This window comes from Gobius niger, assembly GCF_951799975.1.
Source record: "Gobius niger genome assembly, chromosome: 7".
Taxonomy (NCBI): Eukaryota; Metazoa; Chordata; class Actinopteri; order Gobiiformes; family Gobiidae; genus Gobius; species Gobius niger.
This window is the reverse complement of record NC_136858.1, coordinates 27,815,691-27,827,090: the sequence shown is the minus strand read 5'-3', so window position 1 is coordinate 27,827,090 and position 11,400 is coordinate 27,815,691. Positions and strand designations below refer to the sequence as shown.

At 43.8% G+C, this 11,400-nt stretch overlaps 1 long non-coding RNA gene across 2 annotated transcripts in view; it reads right to left on the bottom strand.

The window, feature by feature from the left end:
* Positions 1–758: 758 nt before the first annotated feature.
* The window catches only part of LOC306965417, a 45,439-nt gene continuing 34,797 nt past the window's right edge, over positions 759–11,400 (bottom strand). For both annotated transcript variants that reach the window (XR_013793022.1, XR_013793023.1), the window contains one exon: positions 759–926. This is a non-coding gene — a long non-coding RNA (uncharacterized lncRNA). The remainder of the gene's footprint in view (positions 927–11,400) is intronic.

Genomic DNA, 11,400 nt, shown 5'->3' with positions numbered 1-11,400 from the left:
ACAATTTTCCATACTACAATCCTCTTAGGTCCTATATTCTGGTTACATAATCCTAGTTTCTCCGCAGCCCGAGCACATTTACCTCAAACAATATCACCCTATTGTGCTTTATTTACTTAAGTACCGCAAGTTATAGACTCGCAAGTCCCATTTCCCTCTTTCCTTTGAGCTGGATGCGGCGCTGACCTATTTTGCTCGCGCCTTGATCTTGCGCCGTTTGTTTGGAGTCTATTTGCGGCGGCGGCGGTGACTTGACATTACTTCTGAAAATAGGAACGGCCTGTTATGTTAGCTGGGTCGTTCATTATCACATAAAAGTCTATTTTGATCTGCTTCCCCCGGTTAGTTTTTCCTCTCGAGGTTAGTCTCTTTGGCTGGACTGGATTGCTCTAACAACAAATATTCTCCATGTTGTTGCTAGGAAACGTTTTCACTACATCATTAGACATAAAAATAATGGCCTGTACCTGAACACATTGTCTATCTCGTGGCGATTTATAGGCTTGGGGAGCTCTATTATCCACATCCCTGTGTTTAACGATGTGAAATTTGGACTGTTGTAGCCTCAGACTGTAAATTGAGAGTGGACACAGTGAGGGTGGCTTCCCTGAACTTGAACATGCTAGCAATTTAGCTAGGTTTTTGAGCCAGCTCCTATATTTAGAATAGGGCGAAAACAACAATAGTGAAAGGAAACAAATAGGACGATATTGCGCATGTTAGGACGAACACGTTCAATAAAGACATAATATTTGGGAATTGCAGGATCCGGCTCGAAGGACCAATGTTGGGGATTGTAGGACTGCATAAAATGATTATCTGGATTCTTCATTCACCCAACACTCTTGTAAAGGAGCGGAGTCGGACACATAAAGGGCAGTTACAAAGTTTAATGTAGGTTCAATCTGTTACAAAAGTCTGGTGATCTGAAAAGTAACGGGGAACAATTTATTACTATGCATAACTAGCTATCACACACATTAGCTTAGCATAGATGACAATAAATAGAGCCAGAAACTAATAACTGGCTACTTATCACATGAGATTATACTAAAAACATTAATTAGCTGTCAAATATATAATTTTAACCCACCTCTGTCACAGACGCAGACATTTGCACCTGCCCAACTATTTATCTAGTGCTCTGTTCCTTGCAACCACAAACTCCCCCCACCTGGTCAACTATAATAAAGAATTTATAACGCATAAAGTTTCAAAGGAAAGTCGATTAGAACAAGGAACTTCTGGAGCCAGCCGCCATTCCCTCACGACTTCAGGAAGAAGGGGGCAACAATTGACCCATTCTTAATTTTACAGTCTTTGATTGTAACGTCAATAGATTTCAGGAATGTGATGTCATATCGCTAAGCATCTTGGGATTAGCAGCAATTATAAACTAATGAAAAGGTAAAATACTGGAGTTATTGATCACATCAAAACACTTGGACTTGGTCAAATGCAAAGGACCCTGTGGGGACAATGAAGTATACCTTAACCTTAGTTGGCATTGTTTAAAGATGAAGATAAAACTCAACCTGGACTAGTATCTTACTAACAAGCTGAATGTGACATATCTTTATTTTGGGCCATGTCTTGTTCATAGTCGATTGAATTTGTGTCCCTAAGCCACACCAGTTGAGTACAGTACAGTCTGCTCGCAGATGCAGCACAAATGCCATTCTCAAAATAGCACATTCATTATAAAGACATGCCTGTTTGCTCAATCCTGCTTGTATAATTGTGAATACATTACAAACAAAGAAACAACCTTCCCCTGTATTGAGGTTACGGGTCATGTAGGGTTGAGTGACCGTCAAATCTCGCGGATCACTGCACTTTGCCTGATCACAAACACTGGGTTAATCCAATGCACTGTACGGCTCTGTGGGCTTTTAACGCAGATGACGCTTCGAGAGGGGCCCCACGGGTGAAAAGCCTGGGTTAAAAGCGGGCCCCGTAGCTCCATTCTTCCAGCGGGACGTCCTGTTTACTGCATTAGTAGAGTTCCCAGCATCGGACCACGCCACAGAGACAATAATGATGTAATTCCCAGAGAGATGGACGCAGCTGACATCATCCTCTGAGTGCACACTTTTCCAGTCGTACACCGTCTGTGTTTTGTTCAGACTGGGCTCAGCGCTTCTCGTTGGCAACAAGAGAAGTCCACACCCAGCGCTGCACCGTGCAGTTATCTTTAATGTGAGGAAGCTCTTTGCTCTGATCTCATTGTCTATAGCTGGTCTAGATATTCCCGTTAAATGCTCTATAGTAGTGTGGGGAAACTTTTAACACAATGTACTGTATCTAAGAACATATTTGTATTTCTGGCTATTACCAGATCTGAACCAGGTCCACAACAGGCATTATCCTCAGGGGAAAAAAAGGTCTATAGGACTAAACTAAGAAGTTCAAAGTGAGCACCAAACCAAAAGGTGACAAAAACCTGAATAGCAATACATAGAGACCCACTAATCTCTACATCTGTGTGCCTACTTGACTTTGTGTGCACTTTTGCCAGTCCAAAGCCTTGGCAAATGGAGAGTAATGCATGAGGAAGTAACCTCAGACAATCCCCTTTTCAAATAAATAAGTACTTTTTCTACACATATGCCCAGGTCTAGGCTTAGGGCGTGATTGTAAATAATCATTTTAGATAGAGTTTGATCTTGACCTACAGAGTTTGAAAGATTTCATAGGTAGAAGATACACTAATGCAACATTAATGTTATTTTTATGTTGCTTGTCCCTTTTTCCCCATTGTGCTGTTTTACAGAAACACAATTTTTGCATTTGGACAACCCCCTTATGCTCAGTATGTGTGTAGCTCTTGGGAAAACTCAAATGGATAAAAACATGGGTTGATTTGTGCTTGTCTGGGTGCTAAGTATTAAAAGTCAGGTTATCATCCAACAAAATACTACAAATTGCCCTCTTTACTCTGGTCTAGGAAGGTTATTTCTTGTAAAACCTGGCCACACCTTTTTTTAGGCTTGACTGAAAAGGCTGAAAAGAAAATCATACATGTTTGTAGTGATTTAAACTTGGGATTACTGGGTTTAAGACCCTTTGGCGACAGGATAGATGCTTGTTTGTCTGTAGGAAAGACAATTTATGCTCCTTAGATAAATACCAGCATTTTGTGTGCACTTTTGCCAGTCCAAAGCCTTGGCAAATGGAGAGTAATGCATGAGGAAGTAACCTCAGACAATCCCCTTTTCAAATAAATAAGTACTTTTTAGTTTGACTTTGACAGTTTTAAGCAGGCAGGCGCTGTAACCTGTAATTCATATCCGGCTCGAAGGACCAATGTTCGGAACTATAGGATCCGGCTCGAAGGACCAATGTTCGGGATTGTAGGACTGTATAAAATGATTATCTGGATTCTTCAACACTCTTGTAAAGAAGCGAAGTCGGACACATATAGGGCAGTTATGAAGTTTATTGTAGGTTCAGTCTGGTGGTCAAATTGGTGATGGGAAAAGTAATGGGGAAAAGCGTATTGCTATGCATGGTGGGCATAAGTTTTTTATTTTGACTTCAGTTTTAAGCAGGCTGAGCATTGACAGGCGTTGAAACCTGTAATTCAGAAGAGAAAAATGAAGGAAAGCAAATGTCCAGCGTATGAACAAATGTAGTTTTGTTATAAAGCACATGCATCACTGATCAACAGCAGCAGTAGAGAAAGATGGTACAGACGACTGGCACAAAATGCACTCTAGACTGTGACCTGGTTTGAGCCTGCCTTGATGTATTTCCACGTTTCTCAAAAGATCTCCCAATAACAACATGTTTACTAGACTACTAATAATATCCCTCATCGACAAAGAGGTTACGCTCCCCCCCCCCCCCCCCCAGTCTATAAATGCCACAATGTCCACCGCCCTTCCTCGCATGCTTTTTGTGGCGCCCTTCTTCCTCCCCCAGTTCGGCGAGTGGACAGGGGCCTCTCTCTCCCCCTCTCGTCAATAATGGATGGATAAGGGGGCAGGAGCCCGGAGAAAACGTGAGCGGGAAGCCGAGGAAGGGGGTCTGCGCTCCTCGTTCAATAATGAATCAATTGATCGCGCTGCGGAGGGTGATGATGGATGCGGTTGCCGTGGCGACGGATGCGGGAGACGGGGACACTGGGCCGGTTTGTTGTTCCCAGAAGAAGAAGAAGAAGAAGAAGAAGAAGGCCGAGGCGTGCGTCGTGCTGCTGCATGGTTTAGATACGGAGCAGCAGCAGCCGCCCACGTTAGCGATAAAAGGGGGGAAGGGGGGACGGGGGGTAAATTAGCAGGTAAAGACACGCACGCCGCCAGATGGGAGGGATTATAATAGCGCAAAAACAGTAATCCATCACGCAGCCGTTGGTGTGGTTGCTATGTGTTTTGCCGGCGTTATTTTTAGCGGCCGTGGAGATGGTGCAGGTGCGAGAGAGACGAGATAGAGCCGCTATTAATGCCGGCGTGTCCCATAAAGAAATCATGTCCGAAAAAAGCACAAACGGATCTTGCTGAGTGTCTGACTGTAAATGGGAAGGAAGCAACTTTTGTGTCTGTATTTGAATAAAACGTGTTCGCAAAATTGGGACCGTAATCAGGTGACAATGGCCAAATCTACTGCGCACAAGGAGGGACACTGCTCTAGTGCCGGAGAAAGTGTGACTTATTTTTGAACAGATCTACACTTATGCCCAGGTCTAGGCTTAGGGCGTGATTGTAAATAATCATTTTAGATACAGTTTGATCTTGATCTACAGAGTTTGATAGATTTCATAGGTAGAAGATACACTAATGCAACATTAACGCTATTTTTATGTTGCTTGTCCCTTTTTCCCTATTGTGCTGCATTGTATAAACACAATTTCTGCATTTGGAGAAGCCCCTTATGCTCAGTCAGTGTGTAGCTCTTGGGAAAACTCAAATGGATAAAAACATGGGTTGATTTGTGCTTGGTTAGGTTATCATCCAACAAAATACTACAAATTACCCTCTTTACTCTGGTCTAGGAAGGTTATTTCTTGTAAAACCTGGCCACACCTTTTTAGGCTTGACTGAAAAGGCTGAAAAGAAAATCATGCACATTTGGGAACATGTTTGTAGTGATTTAAAATTGGGATTACTGGGTTTAAGACCCTTTGGCGACAGGATATGTGCTTGTTTGCCTGTAGGAAAGACAATTTATGCTCCTTAGATTAATGCCAGCATTTTGCTAAGTGCAACCATTCAAAAAGCGATTTCGATTCACTTGCAAAATTGAGCTGCCCCTAAGAGTAATAATATACTTGTCCTATTCTTTTATGTCACAAGGTGCAAAAAATGTCATTAATAAACATTTACGGCAATGTTTCATCCGCCATTTTTCTGAATAAGAATTAAAACCTGTAACATGTTGGCCACCTTCACGCCGCGTCCTCTCCTTTTCCTCTCCTCCTCCTGCATCAAGTGTGCGTTCCATCACCGTAGCAACAGTGGGGACGGATGCTGGATGCTGCTGGCTGTTACCTTGGCAACAGAGCGACGGGATGCAGGGAAGGGGGGGGGGGGGGGTTTGTACTGATGCGGGCTCCAGCTGGGACCATGTTGCCAAGTAACGGCTGAGTTATGAGAGCGGAGAGAGGAGCGTAGGCGTCGAGGATGGGGAGGAGGGAGGAGCCGAGCCGAGGATACAAGGACTTCTACAAAGGCAGCCAACAACAAAGGCTGGGGAGCTGAAATATCTCGGAGGGTAGAGGGGAGGAAAAAAAAAAAGTGTGTGTTTATTTAGGTTAGGGATCTGTACTGAAAATAAGACGTCTTTCATCTCCCCGCGTGCCTGCGTGCCTCAGAATATTAATACCGCCTTACAAAGCTCCGGGGCCAAAAGGAAATGGAATAAGATGCCAAGATTCATATATGTATAAAGGGCGGTTGAGTAAAGCTGTGGCGCAGTCAGAGACAAATGGGTTCGTGTTTGGCGTTTATGTAAAGGAAATTGGAGTAATGAGACAGGTCTGGGTAGCGCTCCCTTTAAAGATGGCGACGTGCAGACACCGGATGGCAGTGACTCAGGAATACAGATGTGATCGAACGATATGAGCAGCCACTGTTCAGGCGGGGAGGGAGGGGGAGGGATGAAGACAGATTTGGACTCAGATTTACCTTGTTGCGTTTGGTTTTCGATGTCAAACAGTCTTGCTTTACCTCAGTTGCGACCCGTGGATAGAGTCTTTGAGTGATAAGGTTGCAATATCTGATTTGCCCTGCTGTGACTAACCAACCACTGTGTTCAGTATAAGCCATATACATTTTGGGTTGATGGAGGAAACCGGGGCACTCATAGGGCTTTTTCCACCAAGCTGCTGGTTCAGAGCTAGTTCAGAGTTGGTTCTGGTGCCGGGTTGGTTCCATACTGACTTGGTTTCCCACCAAAATGAGAGCTGTGCCTATTGTCATAGCAACGCTTTGGGAAGTCAACGTAAAACATGTATAGTAACATCTTCCTACAGCCACTTCTGGTGATAAAATACAGAAAAATAGGTTTATGTTCCTGTCACACACTGCAAAAAGCTGAATATCAAGCATTGGCTTAAATGACTTGAATAGAGGAAATGGATCTTGTTTTGAGCGGTTTTCACTCATTTAGACACTTTTCCTGATCGGACCAAGTTTACTTTGCTTGTTTGAGGACATTTCAGACCAGTTCTAGGGTAAATCTCGCTTGAAATAAGAAAGTAAAGTTGCCAATGAGATAAGACCAATTTTCTTTCCCCATTGGCAAAGAAAATGACCTGGAATAAGGACGAAATGTATCAAAATGAGTCAGAAACATCTCAGAACAAGTGAAATAATCTAGGACAAATGCCCAAGAACTTCTTAACTAGTCAAAACAACTAAAATTTGGATTATTGTGCTCAAATTGAGATGTTTATACTGATCTAGTTAAATACTTTTTGCAGTGCAGCAGCCGTTAACATTTTGTTTTCTTCTTTCTAACTGCTCCCTCTTGTTTTAGCCGAAGAGCATAAAGCAAAGCAACAGTTCGTTTCCTCCACAGAGACTGTTTTGGCTTCTCCAGGAAGTTATAAGCACAAACTAACTCATATTGATTGTTTGTTGGAGGAGAGAGCCACGCCCCCAGCCGCTGACATCACTGGTGCTCGTTTCTTGGTCCAGCTTTTAACTGGTTCCCAACCGGCACCAGATTTTGGAACCAAGAGCCAGCGTTTTTTTCAGTGGAAAACGAAAGAACCGGTTCTGAAACTGGAACTGGCCCAGCACCAGCTTGGTGGAAAAGGGCTTTCAGAGAAACATCACCCAGACGCAAAGGCAGGCACACTAACCCAACACCAAAAGGTCCGGGAACTAGATCAAAACCTCAAGTGGTTGGATGTAAAGACTCAACTGTTATAGCAAGCCCTTTGTTATGCCTTTTTCTATAGGTGAAGCTGTTTACCTCCTGTTAATTGGACTATAAGCCTCATGAAGCTAATGTACAGAGAAGAGGCAGAAATGGAAAAAGCATATGAACGGCTGAACAGACTAAATGAACTGAAAACCCACCATGCGTCATTAAACTCTCCGCAATTATACCTCATGTACCCAGCATTTTGTCGAGAGGAAATTGGACTAGCAAGAGCACAAAATGGGCATATGCGGCTTCCTTTGAAAATGTCACCGTGTCCTATGACTTAATTGTCTAAAACTGCACAGAAAATAGCATCTCTAAATGGCGGACGTCCTTGTTTTTTTGCTGGAAGGCTTACTGCAGCAGTCCAGCCTGTGTGTTGACTCAGCACTGGGCGAGCGTATACGGCCAATGGGGGAAAGCTACTATTGTGAACTTAGCTCTATTTCACAGTCTGGGCCCTGCACTGCTGTGGGTTACGCGGCTTTAATGGGTGGTGTGATCGCTACAGCTGCCGTTGTGTTAGTGAGTTTAGCCCTCTGTTGACTTTTGTGAGTCCAAAAACAAGTGCAGGAGTTTTATGGGCGCCATGTTGCGTGGAATGGTTTCCCCAGTCTGTGAAAGTCTGTGGTTGTTTGTGTGTTTCCAGTCGTGCAACTTAAAGGGGGGGGTATTATGCAAAATCGACTTTTTCAAGCTTTACATCATGTTATTATGTCATTCCCTCATTAAAAACATGCCTGAAGTGTTGCCTTGGCACATTCACGTATTTTTGAGTAATCTGTAAAAACTCTGATGGCGGCCATTTTAAGGGATAGGTTTGCCTGAGTCCTCCTAGGAACGCCCCCACCTCCTGGAGACGCCTCCGAGCTTTCGTCACCAGCCGAGTAACCAACCGCTGCTCCTCAGCAGAACCCGCTCCCCACTGATGCCACAGACAGCGTGTGGAGGGGGCGTGTCTGAAAGGGTCAGAGGTTCTTAAAGAGACAGAGGCCTATTTCAAGACATTCGCTGCAGCCATTTTGAGAGAGCAATTTTATACAAGGCAGTTATTCTAATTTACTGCATTTACAGACCAACAGAAGGTTTCATCATCATTGTAGTGTGATATAGACTGGTGCTGTGTGATTGAAAAAAACATAATACCCCCTCTTTAAAGGATCTATAAAGTCTAGACACCTTCACCAAACTAGTTTATTTACATTCATTCATATTTTTTTAGATGAGTTGAGAAATGCATTTCACTATAACCCCTTCCCCTATTGTGTTGCTTTAACATCAGTTTGCTTTAACAATATACTTCATGTCAACGTTCTGATCTTGTCCGTGGTCAAACTCTCTTCTTGTTTCCCGGTCTGCCCTGCATGGTCACGATGCATAAGAGGAAGCAGTTGCACCCTCTGCTGGCGTTTGGTGTAACTGCATAACTGAATTTGTTTGGGTATTTTCTAAATACATACATAATTAGTTATGTCAAGGGTGAAATGGCTAAAGTGTTGTATAAGCTCAAATAAAGCAAAAATATAGGACCTAAAATGGTGGATTTGGAAGATTATCATCATAACTTTCTGGCAAGGCCGTGAGAACCCAGGGTGCTGAGGGCGCTGCAGCACACCCTGGTGGATAGTTTCTGCATCGCAAACAATACAAATAAATAGGAAACGACCACTAAACAGGTGTTTTTGGGGGGCAATCATATTCATCAGCGCCTCCTAGCCAAAATATGTTGTACATACATGTATTTTTTGTACAAGAGTCCACATGTAAAGCTCACACTAAATCGGTCACTACCTTGCTGCATTCATTTTTCACCAAGATCTTCCCCAGCACACTCCACTCAAAGGGGTTAAGATTTAGACTCTGTGGTAGCCAATCCATGTGTGAAAATGATGTCTCATGCTCCCTGATCCACTCTTTCACACCGTGAGCACAGTGAATCCTGGCATTGTCATCTTGGAATATGCCCGCACCATCAGCGAAGAACGAATCCAATTGATGGAACAACCTGGTCATTGAGGATGTTCAGGTCGTCAGCTGGTCTCTTTCAAGGAGCTCATAGTGTTGCCAAATCTAGACCTAACCAGCTCCAACTCCCCCAGATTATAATCCAGGTGGAGAGTCATTTTATCAGGCAGTGCAGACACAACAAGAAAAAAAACACAGAATCTCTTAAAATTCTAAGATCCCTATTCGATTTCATACCATTACATCTAAACTTTACCCACTTGCCTTAACGTATGTGTGTTTTGGCAGCCTCACATCCATCAGCCACACACTGCTCTCTAATCACTAAAATGATTCCTTTTTTTTTCTTTTTTTAAATTGTCATACCTGTTATTGCGGTGCACTTTTGGGACATGAAAAGCTTTTGTTCATGTTCATCTGAACCACTTCCCCCCCCACCGGTGCAATCTGAACTGTCGTCATGGAAACCGCTGGCAAAGTGCTCCGCGGCTGCTTCATTTGGGGACTAATTGTTTGCGACCCAAACAAACACGTATGCTTCCCTCGCCGCCGACGCTGACTGCGGAGAAAAAAAAAGAAAAAAATGCTGGAACAACACGCTGCATTTGTGGATTTCTTTGTTTCGGTCGCTTCACGCTCCGGTACTCTGCGACAATAAAACCTCACGCACAAAGACTGTAAAATAGTTATTCAATCCAGCAAATTATTCGGGTTTGGCTGTTTTCTGTTTTACATAATAAGGCCCCACATGGAGATGGATATTTTGTTATTTGCAGAAGTTATTTTACCCAGATATTACCTAATAATGGAGGCTGTTGCAATTCGCTCATTGTAATCATTCAATTGCAATTTCAATCTGATAATAATGATTCAATTCACATTCCTTGTATAGAGTGGAAGATGTAAATAAATACCATGTCACCAAACTAGTAGTAAGTGAATCTGTAGTGCACAAAGAAAGCAGATTTCAGTTTGTAGAAAAACAGAAAACTAGTTCTAGGAAAGAGCTACTTGTAATTTCTCTGCAACTGGAGTATTTTGAAGCTACAAGGCTCTTACTGGGCTCGTGGTAATGACTTTGCAGATCCTCACCAACTAGATATGTTTGCGGGAATACGCTCAAGCTCAAGGACCAGGAGAACAAAAGCATCGCGTTGCCGTTAACTCACAAACAGAGGCTGCTGGCGATGGCGAATTGTGCAACGTGCTGCAGTCGTCTGGGCTGATGTAAACAGTGCGGCCTCTGGAGGATCCGCCGTGCGCCTTGATGCAGCAGTTATGGGCACATGGCCTACTTTCATAAATCAGAGCTGAGAGAGGGGAACAGAGGAGAGAGAGGAGACACTACCCACTTTGACGACTAGGAAAAAAAAGGTATGGTAAACAAGGTAGAAAAGAAATACGAGGTTAAATGCATGAGAAATTGTGCTGAAAAATACACTTCCTGGCCAAAAACCCCCCAAACAAAAGCAAAACAATAGCCACAAAAAAGAAACACACATTTGCTGGTCGTCAATTCAAATAGTATACCATGTAGCGTATCATGATGCTGTGGTGTCAGGCAGAGGAGGCAGTATTGTGGTGTGCGTCCTGCCTTCTCTATTCACTGATCTCCTCCAAATTAGTGGCCTGTTTGTTTTGCTAGCGCTGAGAGGAAGAAGGGGTGTCCTACCTCTGCATATCAGTGCACTTGTATTATTATTATTAGTCATGTTCTGTCAGAGTGGGTGGTGAAGCCATACACTGAGCAGGGTGAGTGGCGGGAGGGAGAAAAGGGTGGGGGGGAGAAAGCGAGAGAGGGGTGTGTGTGTGAGTGGCTGAACAAGGCTCATATTGATGTCCCAAACACAGCTGCGGGCGTCAGCTGACTCGCACTGCCTCCTGCCTTTATCAGCTTACACACTGACCTTCTCTTCAGACTGGAATAGATCCCTTTTGCCCCCTTCCAAAGCCCAATCCCCCCCCCCCCCCCACACGCCTACCAACGGGCCCCCCCACCCCCTGAAATCCTGATCCGCCTTCAGATCTTGGCCCTGAACCACACACATGCATTGCCTCCCCCCTCTC